Source organism: Microcebus murinus, chromosome 9 (genome assembly GCF_040939455.1).
Source record: "Microcebus murinus isolate Inina chromosome 9, M.murinus_Inina_mat1.0, whole genome shotgun sequence".
NCBI classification, from domain to species: Eukaryota; Metazoa; Chordata; class Mammalia; order Primates; family Cheirogaleidae; genus Microcebus; species Microcebus murinus.
In genome coordinates this window covers 98,951,399-98,957,463 of record NC_134112.1, presented here as the reverse complement: position 1 = coordinate 98,957,463, position 6,065 = coordinate 98,951,399, and positions in this window count along the sequence as shown.

The window sequence follows — 6,065 nt, the reverse complement described above, 5'->3', positions numbered from 1 at the left end:
CTGTGGATCGTGAGGGGCCCTGATGTCGCCGTAGCCTCCAAAGCGGAACCGAGCTTTCCTTGGCAGGAGGATCGAACGGCTCCTCGTCCCAGTCACCCACAGCCCCGCCAGGCCTCCGGGACCTCTCTCTCCGGCTTGCTTGTTCCTGTTCTCCGTTCTGACGGGCCCATGGAGCCTTCCAGAACAGGCTGCGCTCTCTCTGGTTCCCAGGGTTGCCGGCCTGTTGCCAGGGCGTGTGACATCCTCCACATCGGTCTTGCGCTTCCCAGAGTGGGGGTCTCCGGTTCTGAGCGGGTCACTTGTCGTGTGTCATGGGGCTGGACCCCTCACGTCCACACACGTGCTGCCCCGGGTTCGGGCTCTGATGTTCCTGGAGATCGGGGCGCTCATTTTGGAAGATTGCTTTGTGGGGTTCCAGAAATTCTTTCAACCCAGTTTTTACCCCGAACACAGAAATATGAAAATAATCCCACTTAACTTCATGAAGAAAAGTTCCCACAGGGACTTACCCGTGGCCAGCCCCACTCCTGCGGCTCCTGCTGTTCCCTCTAGCTGCCACACGTCTTTCCTCGAGCCCCGTCTCCCTGCCACACTCTGGGCTCTGAGCCCGGGTGTGGCCAGGGCCTGCCCCTGCCCCTGTCCCTGCTCCTGCTCCCGGGACGCGGCAGCTCGCTCCTGGTGCCCGCAGAGGTGCACTTCAGAGAGTCGACTATTTTTACCTTCCCCCAAACTACAGCGCTGATTCCTAATCCCGCCGACGTCTGCCTGGGTGCCCACCCCGGAGCGCCACGTCACTCCTGTCGTGCACGCCACCGCCAGCCCCTGCGCTTGGAAGCTGCGTTCTCCTCCGCGTTTTCCTGCCACGACCACTGGAGCACTTTTCACATGGTAAACCTCCGAGTTGCCGGATGGCAGAAACCGTCTTTCTCGACGGAAGCCTGCCGGTGGGCCGCCGCCCCTCCCTGCTGTGGCCACAGGCCGCCCTCCTGGCTCCTGCTTGGGTTTGGCCCAGGGGGGGCGCAGGTGGCAGGCCGGGAGGACAGAGGGACGGGGCGCCAGTGGGTCTGTTCACGTAGCAGGCGGTAACAAAAGTGATTCCCAGCCCCGCTGGTCTCTGGGGGTTCAGGGCACAGCCCCCGTGGTGGTGCCGGCCCCGTCTCACAGTCACTTGACACGTGGACACACCCATGCACACCCACATTCAAGTGGCCCTCTTTGCAGACTCCGGACCTTTCTCTACACAGTCCCTTCTTCTCTCAAATTCTGAGGCGCAAGGCCGGGCGCGGTGGCTCACGCCTGTAATCCTAGCACTTTGGGAGGCCGAGGCGGGCGGATTGCTCAAGGTCAGGAGTTCGAAACCAGCCTGAGCGAGACCCCGTCTCTACCAAAAATAGAAACAAATTAATTGACCAACTAAAAATATATATAGAAAAAATTAGCCGGGCATGGCGGCGCATGCCTGTAGTCCCAGCTACTCGGGAGGCTGAGGCAGGAGGATCGCTGAGCCCCGGAGATTGAGGTTGCTGTGAGCCAGGCTGACGCCACGGCACTCACTCTAGCCTGGGCAACAAAGTGAGACTCTGTCTCAAAAAAAAAAAAAAAAAAAATTCTGAGGCGCAGATTCTAGCCACCTTGGCCTCCCTGCGCTGGCGTCTGTCTCCACCGGCAGCTGTGTGGGGTCCCCTCCACGCTCCGCCGGGAACCCGCCGGGGGCGGGCCGCGGGTAGGGCCGGCCGCGCCGCTCAGGTCACCATCCTGCCTGTCCCTGTGGGCGACGTCTGAAAAGAGTTGCTGCAAATGCTTTTCTTTCGGCTTTTCTAGTTTTTTGCGCCAGGAGGACAAGCCTAGATGCTGTTACCAGCTCTTGGCCAGAAGCAGGACTTTTCTCAATTTTTGTTTAAAATTTTTCCTTCTTGTCAAATTCTGTTTCCTTAAAGGCATTATTAATTATTTCTGTGGCCTGTGTTCCTTCTTCCTTTCTGAAATTATTTTCTAATTTCTAAAACTACTTGAGTTCTGTCACATTTCTGAGTTTTCCAGTTTGCTTTATGTTGCCCTTCCATGTGACTTTCCTGGGATCTTACGCCTGTTTTGAGTAAGGACGTCACAGTCTGGGCGGTTCTGTGAGCGCGTCCTCCTGGAGTGCTCGTCAGGAAAACATCAGTTAGCTCTAGGTTCTTCTTTTTTTCTTATAGTGACTTTGTACGGGATTTGACCTTGGTCCTCTTCTGATGCTCATCTGATGAAAATTCAGTCTTTCCGGGCTTCTGGGCGGCATGGTGCAGAGCGCTTTTCTTTCCTCGCCTCACAGAGCTCCCTCTTGTTTTCCTGAAGCGGCCGCCTGGCTTTGCTTCCCTCCGCTGCTGCCGCACGCGTCGTCTCTCCTTCCCCCGGTCTTACACTCGCTTATTTCCCTGTCATCCCCACCCTGCTGGCTTTCGGTTCCATGCCCTGGCGTTAGGTTCCCCAGTTTCGTAGGAACCGGAATCCTTCGTCCCCTCGGTCCTTGCCCAGGGCCCTGCGCACCCCACTGCGGGAGTGGGGACCCTCCCAGCCTCGGCCGCGGCTCCCAGACTCACTCCCCTGTCCCCAGGGGACACCTGTTGCCTTCTGGGCTCCCCTCCTCTCGGATCCACCCACCCCCTGCTACTTCCGTTTGCTCTCTGCCGCGGGGAGTGTGAACCGCACGCAAGTCTCCCGCTATCGTCTTTCCTCCCCGCTGTGCTGTGGAGAGTACGAGGCCGCCGCGACACCCAGTTACCGTGAAATGTTACCCACGGGTTCGGGCGTGGCTATCTAGTTGCTCTAATTTTGCACGGATATTCACTGGGGAAGATCTGAAAGCTACGCTGCGACCTTCTCTCAGTTTCCCCGGAACCCCCCATGTCAGTCTGTCTTATTTGAGCCATTTGATGGATGTCAAGTGGCATCTGATTGGGGTTTCCATTTGCATTTCCCTGATGACTTGACACTGAGCACCTTTTCTCACGCTGAGCTATTTATCCTCCTTTGATGAAGTGTCTATTCAGATATGTCCATTTTAACAGTTGGATTGCCTTTTTATTACTGAATTTTAAGCACTGCTTATACACTATGAATACAAGTCTGGTTTACATTTTCATTTTCCCAATGTTGTCGTGATGAGCAGAAGCTTAATTTTCAAGTTCAATTTGTTAATATTTTATGGCTAATTCTTTAATGAGCTACTTAAGAAATCTTTGTCTACCTCAAAGTCATGAACATATTCTCCTATATTTCCTCTAAAAGCTTTATAATTTTAGCTTTTTTGTTCATATCTGTGATCCACCTTGAAGTAATTATGTATGGTATAAGGTGTGGGGGGTCCAGGTTCATGTTTGTCCACAGGGATATCAGATTTGACAGCACCATGTGTTAGGATTTTCTTTTCCCCACTGAATCGTACTGGCTCCTTTGCTGGAAATAAATTGGTCCTATATGTGTGGGTCTGTCTGTGCTCCACCAGTCAATTCACTAACCCTAACTAAACAGCACAGTAAGTCTTGAACTGGTGTAAGTCCTCCAACTGTATTCCTTTCTAATTATTCGGCCACTTAGTCCTGTGCATTTCCATGTAAACTTTAAAATCACATTATCAACTTCTACAAAAAGCCTACTGGGATTCTGATGGGAGCACTAACTCTACAGATCGAGTTGTGGAGAGGCAACGTCCTGACAATATTGAGTCCTCTAACCCGTGAACACGGTACTCAAAATTATTTAGGTCTTGTTTATCTTGGCAGTGTTTTGTACTTTTCATTGTACAAATCTTACATTTTGTTATATGTACCTTAAGTTCTCATATTTTTGATGCTGTTGTAAACTGCAATCACAGGATCATCAACTTTCGTTTTGAACAGTTTGTTGCCAATATGAAGTGCAGTTCATTTTCATACTGATCTTTTTGTGGTCTTGATGAACTCCCTACTGTATCTAGCAATGTTTTGAAGACTTCCAATGATTTTCTGCATCCCTGGTCATGGTGCTGTGAAAATTCGATACTTTTTCCTTTCCAATGTATATGCCTTTCATTTATCTTTCTTGCTGTATTTCCCTGGTTAGGGCCTTTGGTACAATGTGGAATAGAGGAGGTAGGAACGGGCATCCTTGCCTTGTTCTTAATCTTTCACATTAAATATGAGGCTAACTATAGTGTCTGCGTAGATGCCCTTTATCAAGTTGGAGAATTTTCCTTCCTTTCTAGTTTGCTCATTTTTATCATAAGTAGGTGGTGAATTGTCATGTCTTCCTGCAAGATCACGTATGCCTCTTCTATTATTAACATAAATTACGTTGATTCTCTGGTGTTAAACCATCTTTGCATTCCTGGACTAAAACCCATTTGTTTATAATGTATCATTCTTTTTATATATTGGTGGATTTGACTTGTTAATATTTAATAATAAGAAAATTTTGCTTCTGTATTCATGTGGGATACTGGTCTATAGTTTTCTTGTGTATTGCTTTTAAAATGAATATTCAAGACTTATTTATAACATCAAAATTTCATAGTTTTCCAGAAGAGGTTATATAAGTATTTGTATGTATTTGTTCCTCTAATGTTTGATAGAATTCACCAGTGGAACTATCTGTGCAGGAAGGTTTTTACAAACCCAATTTCTGTAATAAGTATTGGGCTATTCAGGTTATCTACTTCTTCAGAGCTCTGAAGTTTAGTAATTTGTTTCTTTTGAGGAATTTGTCAACTTCATTTAAGCTGTCAAATTTTTTGGCATAAAGTTGGTCATGAAATCCTTCTTTAGAAAGTAGACCGCACATTTTGGAGCAGTTTTAGATTCACAGCAAAATTCAGAAGAAGGCAGAAACTTCCGGTGTACTCCCTGTCTCCCCAAGTCCCACGCCATCAGCATCCTGCTTCAGAGTGGCGTACTTGTTACAGCTGATGGGCTACGCCAGCACATCGTGATCACCCACAGTCCGTGGTTTGCAGTGGGGGTTCAATCTTAGGCTGCATCCTGCGGGTTTTGACAGATGTATAATGACACGTATCCACTACTAAAGCATCATACAGAGAAGCTTCACTGCCCGAAAAATCCTCTGTGTTCTGCCTATTCCTCCCTCCCTTGCTGTGTTAGTCAGAGTTCTCCAGAGAAACAGAACCAACAGGATGTAGAGAGATTTATCATGAGGCTGTCGTGACTATGAAGGCCGAGGAGTTCCATAATTTATGGCCTGCAAGCTGGAGGCCCAGGAAGGTGGCGGTGTAGTCACGGTGCCAGCCTGAAGGCCGGGGAGCCAGGGGAGCCAACTGAGTCCTGGTGTGAGTGCAAAGGCCTGAGAACCAGGAGCACCAACGCCCCGCTCCGGAAGAGACAGAACAAAAAGATGAAGGGAGGGTGAAGTTGCTGTTTATAGGGGCCCACCCCCATTGGTGAGGGCAGACCTTTACTCAGTCTACCGATTCAAATGCTGATCTCTTCTGAAACACCTCCACAGACACACCCAGAAATAGTGTTTTACCAGCTACAAGGGCCTCTCTCAGCCTGGTCGAGCTGACACACAAAATTAGCCATCATACCCCCCAGCTCCCGATCCTTGTACCATCTCCATGGTTTTGCCTTTTCCAAGATGTCCTATAGTCGGAATCATATAATATGTGGCCTTTTCAGACAGGCTTCACTGGATAATATGCCTTTAAAGTCCCTTCATGACTTTGCAGGGCCCAGAGCTCACTTCTTTTGGGCACGGACTGAGACTCCGTGGTCCGGATGGACCACAGTTTATCCATGTGCCGAAGGACATCCTGGTTGCTTCTAGGTTTGGGCAATTATGAATAAACCTGCTTATAAACATCCGTGCGCTGGTTTTGTTTTGGGGGGGTTTTCAACTCCTTTGGGTAAATACCAGGGAACATAACAGCTGGATTGTATGGTAAGAATACGTTTCATTTTGTAAGAAATTGCCAAACTGTCTTCCTGACCATGCTATTTTGCATTCCCACCAGAAATGAACCAGAAGAGTTCTTGTTGCTCCGTGAGATCGCCACTCTCATTCTTGATGTTGGTGATTTGAGTCTTGTTTGGGGG